The 14,091-nt window shown below is 41.2% G+C and overlaps 1 protein-coding gene across 2 annotated transcripts in view; it reads left to right on the forward strand.

Annotated features, from left to right (window-relative positions):
• The first annotated feature begins 3,990 nt into the window (after positions 1 to 3,990).
• The window catches only part of Abca1 (ATP binding cassette subfamily A member 1), a 128,837-nt gene continuing 118,736 nt past the window's right edge, over positions 3,991 to 14,091 (forward strand). For both annotated transcript variants that reach the window (XM_063224413.1, XM_063224412.1), the window contains exon 1: positions 3,991 to 4,175. The gene's annotated coding sequence lies outside the window, so the exon portion shown is untranslated. The remainder of the gene's footprint in view (positions 4,176 to 14,091) is intronic.

Genomic DNA, 14,091 nt, shown 5'->3' on the forward strand with positions numbered 1-14,091 from the left:
TAGCTTCAAGAAAAAAGAGGTTGTCAATAGGGTCAAATACCAGAGATCAAATACCCTAGGGACTTAAAAGAGGTCATCAGCACCACCAGTTAGGCAGTCTTTCTGAGCCTGACATATTTTTCTCAGTATTTTTCAACATTAAAAATAATTATAACAAAACAAAGAATCACTTTTCTTTTTGTTTTTTTTGTGTAAGTTGTTAATGAATTTGAATAAAACAGAGCTGCAGGGCAACCAGTAAAAGACCAGGAACAGACATTAAATCTTTCTTGTAGTTTGGAGTTGAGAGCTTGAAGAAAGCAAAGTTGGAAGGGTGGCTTTGAAAAAGAATTACAACTCACTAAACAATTGGAAATTCAGGGGAATATTTATCTGTCTACAAACTAGGCTAATTCATTGATCTTAACGACAGGATAGACATCTTATGTCCAGAAGTAGGAATGGTTTTGAATCTTGCTTGTGAGTTAGTAAGGCTTATACTAATATAGGAGAGGATCACATTGATTCAATTAAATTATACTGACTCCCTATGTGGCCTACTCCATACAAAAATGGGGGCTCCTTGTACTCTTTATTGAATTACTAACTGCTCCAGGATTTGTTTTTCGTGTCTAACCATGTATTAGAGTTAAACTAAGTCAAACTTAGGCTGTTGGTTCTTCAATTTCTTAGCTGAAGGATAGTATAACAATATTCTTTTGTTTTAATTTTGAGCAATTTCTCATTCTCCAGGAATTCTGGAGGAGTCCATCCAATAGGCCTTGTTTTTACTATATTTTATCTTTTATTCTTTATTGGTGTCCTGTAATATTCTATATTTTTCAGTTTTCAGCAACCAGTGTGAGTACCAAGCAAAATACATATGTGTGGTGGTGATTATTATTTCTATTTTAAATAATGTGTATATGTACATTTATGAAGATTAATTAACAGATATGTATGAAAGCAATTCCAAACAGTGCCTTTTAGATCATCCTAATATAAATCTTTAATGGAATGATAAATATGAGTGTCTCTGTAGCTTCATGATTACAGAAAATTCTCTAAGGCCAGAGCTGCCTGAAGGTCGATTCTGTAATTAGAAGATGCCAGGGTTGTCTCAGAATAGAACTTCAAACTGCCCAGGCTACATTTATGGAATCAGCTCTTCCACAGCAAGAGCAAGAAGGAAGGGCTTTCCTCTTCTTTTTTTTTTTTTTACGAAGTATCCATAATATCAGGATTTTTGCATTGGTGTTGCAGCAATCAGAAGACTTGGACAAAAGCTCACTGAAGCACATTCAGGAACAAATTAAGCTATGATATGCAAGAACTGAAAAGGAGAGAATTAAACCCTTTGAAACATCTCAGAGGCTTCTTGCTTAGGCTCTAACATTTGAAATTCAGTATTTTTGCAGAATAATCTGGCACACTTGCAGAATATAGTTCTTGGTATCAACAGACTTAAGTCCCTGTGTTAGTAACCTAGCTGAAAACACTGAACCTCTTTGGACTTTCGGGCTCTTCTGACAGGAGAGATCAACCAGACTATAAAACACATTCCAAACACTGCAGTGTGCTCTTAGATTCATTGTGGGGTAAGTGGATTCTTGGTACCACAGTCAGTCTTAGCTAAACCCCATTAAGTTTGGCTCCAGGGATTCTAAACTTACATATTTCTAATCAAGCATTGTTCTCTTTTGGGGGCTTTCTCTCTTGAGTTCACCACCTTTTTCCAGGATCCACCTTTGTCTTCCATGTGTAAGACTTACCGTCATCACTCCCCACTAGAACAGTGTGAGAGACTCCCTTAATAGAATACTTAGTACACAAAATTCCAAAGTGAATGACTTCAGTGGTGGGATTTTAAATACTGCAATATATGGGGTAAATGGGAAGAAAATGGAGAGTCAGTGAAAACTAATCACCCTCTAAAATCATACTAGCAATGGTAGCTCTTCTGCCCCAGAGTTTTCCTTATATACAGAGGATCAGAGTAATTATTTGTCAGCCTTTCTGCTAGTTTTGGAGTTCTAAAAGTTTGGCATGGTAAAACCTTTATAGATCATAGGCAGCAACTAAAAATGGCATCAATAAGTCAGCTAATAAGACCTTTACTGTTTATGCTGCCTTTTTTCCAAGGAGCTCAAACTTTCAACAAAATCCATTTTCAGAAAACCTCTGTGAAGCCAAGAGAACATGTTCTTTCCTTAAAGAAGAAATGGAGGCAGAAAGAGTTTAAAGCCTAAATTGTGGAGGTCATGGTCTAGTTCAGTTTAATGCCAAACTCCAATCTCTTGTTCTTTGAAGGAGGTTAAAGGTTCCATACCTGGACCTCACAAGGTTTGGCTCCAGCCCTCCTCAAACTTCATCCTTACCTGACAGCAAGCTTCGCTGGACAGAGGTGCACCCAGAAGTTTGAAGACCAAGGACTCCAGAATTTCTTGCCCTCAGGACTCAAGCACACTTTTGGGGCCCGAGTCTCTTCTCAGTCTGTCCTCAATGTTCACAGCACCTCTCCAGTGTGTAACTGGACTTGAGTGGTGGTCTGGCCTACTGACTGTGGGTGGGGTGTGTGTAGTTGGGATTGGGGTCCCCCATGCAGGCAGTGAAAGTTCTGGACTAGGACAGGCAGGGGCTGAGAGCAGCTATTTCACTTTAGCACAGTTCTGTTCAAGCTCACATCAAACGACGAGGAGTCTAAAAGTGAGCCTGCTCTTCGAGATTGCTGCAAAGTAAGGAGACTTAGTTTGTTGACTTAATTTGGGCCTATGTATTTGAAAATGTGGTGTGTGGATCTCCATTTGTATTCTCCCCTCTCAAATGTCTGGCTGTACCTTGAGACCATAATGGGAACTGAAATAAATCAAAAAGTTTAAGTATTACCTGGTTTCTCTTATATTAGAAACTCAAAGTATCAGTTAATTAAAGAGCAAAATAAAATACAGCTAACAGGAAACGAGGAGATGGTTTTTTTTTTTTTTTTTTTTTTTTTTTTGCACAAGGGAAGAGGACCAAGAGGTGAAGGTAGGGGAAGCTGGGGGAAGAGAATTCGGGAAGTTGAAAGAATTAAAACGTCTTATGTACATGTACCATCTTCCCACGACGAATGTAACCATTACGTACTACAAGTATGTACTATAAACAATTAAAAAAAAATGTTTTGGGCAGTCTTGTACTTGACTGCTAAAGCCAAAGTCAAGGGAGAGGTCGGAAAACGGGTTGATTTTACAATTTCTCACGTTGGGTGATGGTCCGGCTGCCCTTTGGAAATTTATAAAAGCTCAAGCAAAAGCAATACAGTTAAAATAGACCTAAAAACGGTCCGGTCCACACGATCCTTTTTTCTTCCAACCTTCCTTGGGGCACGGCCTGCTTCCTCGTCTCTCCCTAGAGACTGGGGCCCAGGCTAGGAACGCGAAGTCTCTTCGGTCTCCCACTGAAAACGCCAGGTGAAGGTCTGCAAGGAGCCACCTCCCTTTCTTCTTAGGACTTTGACTGGAAGCGACAGAAGGACTGAGGTCCTGCGGAGGGACGTCAGCCTCCAGCTCTTTCCCCTCCGCAGGGCTCCACGCTGAGCAAACCAACAAAGGGAAAAACGTTTTGCGCGGAAAGCAGGAGTTCGGGAAGCTACTTTCTCTAGCGCCTTGGCTGCCGGGAAGCGCCCTTGAGTCGGGGCGCTGCTCAGGCCCGCGGGGTCCCGCTCGGGCGGGCGAGGCGGCAGGTCAGGGCCGGGCGGCAGGCAGCCCGTGCATTGGGGAGCCCTCGCGTGCCCCCCCGCCCGCCGCGCGCGTCGCCGGTTTAAGGGGCGGGCCGGGCTCCACGTGCTTGGTGCTGAGTGACTGAACTCCATAAACAGAGGCCGGGCGGGGCGTGCGGGCGGGCGGCCGGGCGGGGGCGCGCGGCTCTGACCGGCAGTAACCCTGCGCTCGCTCGGCGCGGCGAATCTATAAAAGGAACTAGTCGCGGCAAAACCCAGTAATTCCGAGGGCGAGCGAGAGCGCCCGGGACCTGCGGAGCAGCCGCACATCTGGTCCCTCGCGGGGCAGGGAGGGGCGCCGCGAGACCCGCGCAGCCAGAGCCAGTCTCAGGGCGCTTCGCCCCGGGGTCCCCCCAGTTTCTTTTTTCCCCCTCCCCTTCTGCAGAAGGGTTTGTCAAGGGGTGGGGGCGAGACGCAAACACCAAAGTGGAAACAGGTAAGCGGCACTGCAGTGACTGGGGCATTGTATTGTTTTGTTTCGGGGTCAGGGAGACTTTGCAAAGCTCTAGGTTTGGGGGACTTTGGCCCCGGCCCCCCCACATTTCTACCTCTTGCAGTGCAAACGGAGAGTGGGCGAGGGCGGCGTGATGGCAGAGCTTGCCCTGGGATAATCTGTCGGGCCCCGGACGCGGAGCTGCTGCTCTGGAGGGTCGCCTGTCCCGGCTCTGGGGCGCACCTCTGGGCTCGGAGACCTGGCGCAGCACTTCGGACGCAGCGAGGTCGGGGATGCCGAGGGCGCTGCTGCTGGGGCGGGGGGCTGGCAGGTCGCAGGCAAAGCGCTTCCCTTTGTTTGGAAGCGGCCGAGCCGGCTGAAACCCATCTGGCTTCGGGTCAGTTGGCGTCCACCGGGCAAATGCCCGCTGTGAGCCCCTGCTCCACGCTTTAAGAAGCCGGTCTGTGCTGAGCTCTGACCTGGGATCGGCTCAGTGCGCCCGGAGCCTGGAGCTGCGCACCCTCGTTCCTGAAGAACTCGAGTAGGAAGCGTCCCGGAGGGGTCTGATACGCTCTTGCTCGCTAGGGGCCTCGGGCTTTGTTTAACCCGGGGGTCCGTGCGCTCAAGGACACGGTAGCCCTGGCGCAGCTGGCGTGCATGAGTTTTGACTCTTTTAAATTAAGACAGAAAACTTAGAAAAGCTTGGGAAACCAGAGCTGGGTGCCTTTTTCTCCTCACCTCCTGCTCCATCTCCCTTCGCTTTGCTGCCCTTCTCGGGGCAGCTCAGGCTGGGCACGAGTAGAAAAGCTGGGGCGAGGAGGTGCGGCGGGATGACCGCGAGTAACCCCGGCGGGCGGCGCGGAACTGGGAGCGCGGCTGCAGGCTGGGCCCGGCCGGGAGCCCTGGGGGCTGGGCGCCGCCTGCGGTGGCCCGGAGACTGGCCCGCAGCGCCTCCTGGCCGCCCGGCCTAGGTAGCCGCGGGGGCTGCGCGAGGCATTGTAGCTCCCGGGTTCCAGTGGACGGCGAATCCGGTGAGAACCGGTAGTTGCAGACTAGGAGGAGCCCTGGGGACTGGCAGGAAAGCCTGTGCGTGTTGTCTTAGCCCGGGGCACGGCCAGATGAGACAGGGTTCTCGGGCATCAGGTGCCGCGTTGTGTCACTGCCTGTTTTTTTTCAACACTTACCATAAAGCGTGAAAGGAATAAAATTAAAGGCGAAAAGTATACATTCTGCAAGTAATTGGCCTTTCTCACTTGCAGCATTGATACCATCCACTTTTTTTCCCCATGACACTTAACAAAAGAGGAGGAAATATATAGATTCACATACTAGAGGGCAGATTTAATAGTTAAGAAAACTTACTTTGAGATGAGAATCAGCATATCACTTTTCATCATCAGTCAGTCATCAGCTCTCACAAAAAACAAACAAGCAAAGAACCACCTGATAAAACCTTACCTTCATATTCCAGAGCAGAGCTTAATTGTTTTCTAAAATGATAGCTTGGAACCCAGACCTAAGGTGTTTTTCCGTTTAGTTGGTCTTGTGTGTTACAGAGAATTGAACCCAGGGTTTTTGCACCCAGTCTTTTTCTTTTAAAATTTTGGGGCAGGGTCTCCTTTTTTTTCTTTTTTCTTTTGTTACTGGAAATTGAACTTACACCCTTGTGCTTGCCAGGCAGGCACGTATGCCACTGAGCTAAATCCTCAGCCCAGGACAGGGTCTCCTTAAGTACTCAGACTGCCCAGACTGAATTCAAACTTGCATCCTGCCTCAGCCTCTCAGAGTGAGGAGATTACAGGCCTTAGCCACCGCACCTGGCCCAAGTTTTGATGTTTTCAAACAAAATTTATGTGTTTTCTAAAAGTCACCTCGTTTGTTTCTCATCTCCCCCTTGAATTTGTTTTTCTACCTCCCACAGAAATGTGGAGGTTTTCTGTTGTTCACATCATTCACTTGAGAAACATCTCCCACACTAAACAAAGTGTAAAAGCACTGAGAATATTCCTGAGTAGAGCCCCCCACCCTTTTTTTGTCTTTTTTGAGACAGGGTCTCCCTATGCTGGCCTTGAACTCACTTGGTGGCCCAGGCTGGTCTCGAACTCACAATGATCTTCCCACCTCAACCTCCCGAGTGCTGGGATTACAGGTGTGAGCCACCACGCCCAGCAATAGAGCCTCTTTTGACAGTATAACAAGTTTGGAGTACAAAGTTTCCATTGTCCGCTTGTTTCCCAAGTGCTCCCCTAAGCCATTAAAATAATTTATGCTAAGAGTTTTTGGGGAAAACATTGTACAAGCAGAGAAAATCAGTATCTACTTGAGAATAAGTGATAGAGGAAAAGGGGTCTCTTGCCTCATATAGACTACAATCCCTTTGCAAAATAAGAATTGCTACCTTAGAGTAATTTGTCAGTCCCTTTTCAAAAGTCACTGTAGTGCCAGAATGATGATGTACCTGTGACTAGGGCACCTGTAGTGTTTGTCTACAGATGAGCATTTGAAATCTCACACCTCCTAAGAGCTTCTCTTGGTGTCTAAGTGTAGACGTGTAATAGACACTGGAAGCATTTTGGCAGAAAGCATGTTTACAGTTCATATGAGGCAGTGCATTAGTCTGGGATTGGAAAGGGCTTGGTTGTTTTCAACCTCTGTTAAGGAAGTTTCAATGCAGACAGTATTAAAAATGAATGAAACTCAGCAACTCAGTTTATTGTTATCTTTTTAGTTCTTCCTCTACGAGGAGAAGGGTTGGAATATTTTACCATTTAAATCTTTCTTTTATAGGGATCTTTTCCCTCATAAATACTACATTTGCAGTGAGTGGGAATTGTTCGATCTTTGTGATTTTAATTTCTATCTCCTCAGATGGTTAAGTAGACACTGCCTTAAACTCTCTTGAGTTCTTAGTCTTTTGGATATCTAGAAAATACTAAAATGCATGTTGTCTTGCATTTCTAAAACACTTAGATACACTTTTATTTACTATCTAGAGAGTAAAGAAATAATGAAATTGCAGTGTTTGTGATGTCAGTTACTCCAGCATCAAATTTTATTTTTACAATTAAATATGTATACTTACTAAATAGACATAATGATCCCACTCATCATAGAGAATTTGTACCTGTACGTGTTAGATCTTCATTCCCCTTGTTTCCATTTCCCTCTCCTCCCTTCAACCTTTCTTCTCCTCCTTATTCACAAAAGCTGTTTCCATTTTATCCTTCTTATCTGTTTTTTTCTTTTCTTTTCCTTCCTTTCTTCTTCCTTCCTAGTTCCCCTTCCCGTTTGAAAAATTGCTTCCTATTTTATAATATGTACTATACATTTCCGTACTTATTTAGACTTTCAATTTTGCCACACCAGAGAAACAAGGTGGTATTCACAGGTGTGTATGATTTATTTCACTTAAGAGTGTGGTCTTCACTTGTTTACCTAGAAATGTCTCAAACTCATACTTCTTTATGGCTGAGTAATACTCCATTGTATTAAAAAACATATCTTTATCCATTCATTGGTGGAACAGCATTTGGGCTGATTCTAAAATTTAGCTATTACAGACTGTGCTGTTATGAATATGAGTATTCATATATTGCTGTGGTATGACATTTTTAGTTTTTTTGGAAAGGTATCAAGAAAGGAAATAGTTGGGTGATATGGGATTTCTATGCTTAGTTTTTTGAGGCATCTAACCACTGATTTCCACAGTGGTTGCACCAGACTACACTCCCACCAATAGTGGAAAAGGGTTCTTTTCCCCCCACAATTCCCCAGCATTTGTTATTAATTGATTTCTTGATTCTAGCCATGGAGAGAGATGGAGTCTCAGCATTGTTTGAATTTGTATCTCTTGAGTGATCAATGATATTGAACATTTTTTCATATCTTTATTTGCTTTTTGTACTTCATCAGAAATGTGTATTCGTCTCATCCATTTTTGGATTAGATCTTTAAATTTGGGGAGGCTGATTTTTTTCAGTTATTTATATTTTCTAGATACTCTTTGTCTGAAGGACAAGTGGCAAAAATTTTTGCCCATTCTGTGGGTTATCTCCTCACTCTATTGTTGACTTCTTTTGCTGTGTAAAAGCATTTTAGGTGACCTCAGTAGTTGATTCTTTGTAATATTCCCCATGCAATCAGAATTTCGTTCATGTCTACACCTATGTCTTCAAGAGTTCTGCCTATTCTAGCTTCCTGAAGATTTAGCGTTTCTGTTTTAATATTTAGATATTTGATCTATTTTGATTTTAGTTCAGGGCATGGTGAGAGACACCAGGGCATGGTGAGAGTCTAGTTTTATTCTTTGGCGTGTGCAGAGGCAGTTTTTCTAGCACCATTATTATAGAGGCTATCTTTCTTCCAGTGGATGTGTTTGGCTGCTCTGTCAAAGACAAGGTGACTGTGTTTGGAGTTGTTTCTGCATCTTCTGATCTGTTCCATTGATCCTCAGGGCTTGTTTTGTTGCCAGTACCACAGCATCAAATTTTAAAAGATCATTCTGAATACTTCCCTTATTTAACTGTCTTGGGAGAGGGCCTACACTAAAAGCTGAGACCATTCTCACATCTGCAAGAGGAAATAACCACAAATGCTGAAGTTATTGCAATATTTATGCAATAGAAACTTACAAGGTCTGTGTGCCAAGTCCTGTTCCAAATGTCTCGAGTGCTGCTTCTTTATCTCTGTTTCACAGATGAGAAGCTGAGAGGCTAACTTGTGCCTGGCCGTATACCTTGCACTTGGCAGAGCTCTCATTTGAACTCAGATTTAGTTCTTTAACTCCCACATCAAGCAAAGAGCTGGTACACTTTCAGCTATGTGAGCAGCAGCTTTGGAGGATGCTCACTGTGTTCTGAACACCGATGAACTTTACCGTAATCTACGACTGGTATCATTCTTCCCTTGTTACCAAATTCTCTTCAACTCTTGAGACCTTGGTTGCACTGGGATTACAACATTATGGAAAGAACCTAGAAAAAATGTTTCCCGAACTCTATTTGTTTTACTTGCTTTAAAATGCAAATGATACTATTACTTCAATTAATCGAGTGCCCACAATTATCTGTGACCTCAAAGTTTTTTCTAGTGTGGCAGACAGTGTAGATTGTGGAATGATGTGTTTAGCCGTAAAATACAAGGAACAAAAGAAAAAAGGAAGAGTACTGTTCAGTTATTAATTACAACTTTACTGAATTTTTTAATTGGTCTTTAACTGGCCTTTTCCAGGTTTGTGGATCTTTTGAAATAAGCTAATTTTCTGTTATCACAGTTGTTGTCCAGAAATCAAATTGAGCCTTTTCTTAGGTTTATTTCTCTGGAATAAATACAGTTTCAGAGTTTGCCTTATGAAAATGAGTAGCATGGGAAACCGCTTCTCTTATCAATTGGTCTAATAAATTAGAATACACTAGAAAACACTTCTCAGTAAAGCAGTTATGTTTACCTGCTGTTGCTGGTTGTTATCATATGTGGTAAGTCAGTTCATTCTTGTGAGAACCACACAAGATGGGTCCTGTTTGTATCTTTATAGATTGGGAAAACTGAGGCACAAGCAGACTAAGTAGTCTGGTTGTGGCGTTTTAAAGGAGAGTTGTATCCTATACAGTTTGTCTCTGTGTGAGTACTCAGGATAAAGGAGATGCAGACATTCTTTATTTAATGACCTACAACTGTTGGGAGTTATGACCTGCCACTCAGACTTAATGACCAGTTTCTTTGGGGGGGGGTGGGTACAGTTCTGTACATCTTATTTATAGAGCCTCAGTGCCTTTTTTTGGGCAATAAACCTTGCTTATGCAGTACTATAATTTTTTCTGATTGTACAGTACACAGTACTATAGTTTTATGTTCTTTTGTACATTTCAGTACCGCATATAAGAGTTGTTCATGTAAACGCAAAGTCATCAAGTTGGAGTTTCCTTCGACCATTTCTTTGTGCTGAATATTGTAAGGTGTGTACTATGTGAAGTTCCTCATTTAGTGATCAATTCACTTAACAGCCTGGTCACAGGAACTGAACTGAACCAGGTCATTAAATTAGGAATATCGAACTAGCAAAATGCAAAAAGTATTATTTTTTCAATTTGGATATTTTCATTTGAAATTAGTTCCCCCCAAAATAACTTCTTTGTTGTTAGAGAGGTACATTTTAGAAATACATGAAGACACAGAATGAAAATCTCAGATACAAAATTGTTTTCACACCAGGGCTTTCTCCACATTCTAATGGGGTCATAAACTGTTAAAGTGGATTATGCGCTGTTCACAGCAGAGGAACAAGACATTTGTTTCTAAAATAAAATGTGTTCAAAAGTGTATGTTTTCCAGTTTCAAATCTTTGGTACAAAATTTAAGACTTGATTTGAATGTTACCCTAAATTAAAAGTAGCTGTTCTCCTTTTTACTCCTGCAAAAACTCTGATTGTAGCACTCTGCATGTTCTAAATTTCTTTTTTTTTTGTAATTACAGTTGACATTTATCTATCTTTCTTTGGTGTGTTTCCATTCTAAAGACTGCACTTCAGTTAATTCTGTCCTTAATTCATTCTTTTACTATAGAGGAGCTTTAACACACGCTGACTTGAACAAATCCAGCAAAGAGGGGCACCCCATTTGCTGCTTGTATTCTGATAGATTGCTTAAAGTGATGGAATAATCATAGACATCATCAGACTAGCATTAATGATAAAATAACTCTGGGTTTATGATAGATTGGTAAATTTTAGTGCATATTTAGATCATTTGGGCCACATTAGTGTAGAACAATTTTGTTTCTCTTAGCTTCATTTCTCTTTTGGAGGAAGTTGTGATTTGAAAAAAATATTACTCTAGATCATGACATTTAACATTTAAATACTTTGAATTGTATGTTAATTTATTTTTAAGAATGAGGCAATTCACTAAATAGTTTAGAAATTTAAATAAAAACAAATAATCTCAGCTGCATTTGAAAACATTCTTTTATGCTGTTTTTGGTGTTTGTTTAAAATTCTGCATTGTTTCCAACATTCTGAAACCTTTGGAAGTTGCAGTGTTTTGTCTGGCTAGATTTGAAGTCAAGATGTTTGTGATAACTGGTGCTTAGTACAGTATGACATTTCCTAGGTGGAATTTCCTAATAGTTGACCCATTTCAAGACTTCTATGAAACTACCTTTAATACATACCTTTAAAGTATTTATTTTAGTTCTTCCTAAATTAATGAATAATGCATGTTATTAGTTATCAGGACATCTTGAAGTATAGATGCAGAGCTGAGTGAAAATCAATATGGATCTCAAAGTCAAATTCACATAGATTGAAGTTCTGGTCATGTCACCTGTGAATAGGTAACTCTAGGCAAGTTCCCAGTCTTTTGTTTCCCACTTCAGTTTGCTTATCTGTAAAATAGGTGTTTGTATGTGCATGTGTATGTGTGTGTGTGTGTACACAATATAAATCATATAAGGGCTTTGCAACTATATATGTTAACTAGTGTTTTTAGTCATTTTAAAAGCTTGATTTTAGTTTACTTTCATCTCATATTGTTTTTATCATGTTTATTATGTTGATTTCTCTTGCATGGGAAAAAATAGATGGTAACAATTTGGACTGTTTTCTTTACTAGATCACTAATTCATATTCTTTAAACATGGAAAAATTAGATTCCAACCCAACTTTTGTTTATAGGGGAATATATTTATTATCACATATTGATTATTATTGGTTAACATTGGCATTGTGGTTTTTCATTTTTTGGGAAGAACGGTAGTTTTTAAAACTTTCCTTCAGGATATGCTGATTTCAGCATATCCTCTCAACAATATGCACAGGTTCCAAGTTTTACGTTTAGTTGCAGGATATTTATGAATGCCCACAAACCCAGCAAGGAGCAAGGCCTTGCTCAAGTCATTTTCCCTTCCTGAGATTCAGGTTGTTGGTCTACAAAATAAATCTACATGGTTTTTAAAAGCCCTTCAGCCTTTTATGTCCTCTGATTACAGGTCTGTATTTAACAGCAGAATGGCTTTTTGATTGGAGTCACGCAGAGATGTGTTCGGAGGGAACGTCAGTGTAACACATTATGTGATTATAGGTGCCTAAGAAACACCCAGGGAAGGAATCGTAGCTTCCTCTCTGGAGTGAGGATGGAGAAAGGTGATGGGACAAGAGGAAGGCAGAACAGAGGAAACTACTGAAATTACCTTTTATCAGCACTGAGTAGATAAAGACTTGAATCATAGAACCAAATGAGGAATGCTTCTGTGAAATGCAAAAGGAGGACTTAGTTACAGTAAATCAGTTTTAACAGAATACACACAATTGAGCGAGTTACCTGTCTTGCCTCTGACTGACATTTGAAAAATCTCTGTGAACTGAAATGTCTCTTCCTTTCACATTTTTTATTTTGGGTATAGGTTTTACTTTTTATGTTACAGGCCTGTTAAGCCTATGTGATTATAAGAAAATTGAAGACTGAAAGACTAATTCATTTTCCAATAAAAGAGTGCTAGTGCCCATTCTCGGAGGAGAATTAGACTGTATCTTGTGAGGATATTTCTAAATATCTTAAAAGAATCTCATTAGAGACGGGAGGGTAGAACCCACTACTTTATAAAGCATTGTCTGAATTTGTGACTTAAGAATTAGTAAGATATTAGGTCTGGAAGAAAGATCGAGAAAAATGAGCAGGAGTTCTGGAAGACGGTAGGCAGTGGGGGAAGGATCTGCTAAGAAGTTCAGGTGTTATTCCCTGTTCACGCTTGCTTTGCAGAATTCTTTGTAGATGATAGCTTGAAAATAACTGATTTTTGCCATAAGCCAAACTAAGCTTGTTTTCTTGAAGAACCAAATTCCTTGGGGGTGGGAGGGGTGCAGTTTAGACTCAGTTAGATTGGTATTTCGATGACCCAAGTTTGACCTAAAGGCCACACTGATGAAAGCAGCAGTATTGGGAAGGAAAAGTAAAGAGTCAGACTGGTGAGTTTAGACTGACAGCAGAGTATTCTGTACTGGCAGGTACAGGGCCTTGGGCGGCATAGCAGAGTTTACCTTAGCTAAGGGTGCAGTGGATCTTTGCTACTGTGAAAGGGAAAGAAGAGGAATATACAGTATTAAAAGCAGCAGCAACAGAGCCTGCATTTTGTTTTTTCAGGGTGGGGGGTTGAATTCAGGGCCTCATGATTGCTAGGCGTGTGCTCTTACCACTGAGCTTACCCCGATCCCTAGTCATATACCTTGAAGATAAATGTGCTATCAGACAAATAGTGCCAGTAAACTGAAATTCATTTGTTCAGCAGATATTTATTAAACACCTGGTGCCATTTAAAGTACTGAACTAATGTCAAAAGACTTTACAGTAATACTATTTCCTGTGCTTGGCATGCAAGGCTCTTTGAAAAATGAGACCTGAATTTATTTTGACATCTTTGTCCTGAATTGTAAGAGCCATACTTGAAGGAGTTATGCTTTGTTTTCTCACCAGAGTGATTGCCACATGATATGGCTCAATAAGTATTAAGTGACTCTCCTGCTACGTTTTTATGTTTTCTCTAACATCTACTTTAAAGATTCCTTCTTGCTATCATTTGGCTTTTCATATCAGAATTTTATAACTATCTTCCATCTCTGCTTTTGTTTGTACTGTACCCTAAACTTATATTCTATGAAGAATGAACTATACCATGGGTAAGAGCCCATCCTGGGTTCAGCTTTTTACACATTATGTCTTTATATCACTTAATTTTAACCTGAGACAGCATTTAGGATGGCTGGAATTGTTTACATTGACTTACATTTTTGTAATCATCAATGAATTTTTAAAATTAATATCACACTAGTCCTACAAATTAAAAAATCTGTCATCAGTATAAAAAATTCAAGGCAGTTAAAAATAATTAGAATAAAAGCAGATCCCTTTAGTTGCAGCCTGCCTATAA

This window comes from Cavia porcellus, unplaced genomic scaffold (assembly GCF_034190915.1).
Source record: "Cavia porcellus strain 051 isolate PalLab524CR breed Dunkin Hartley unplaced genomic scaffold, mCavPor4.1 scaffold_1, whole genome shotgun sequence".
NCBI classification, from domain to species: Eukaryota; Metazoa; Chordata; class Mammalia; order Rodentia; family Caviidae; genus Cavia; species Cavia porcellus.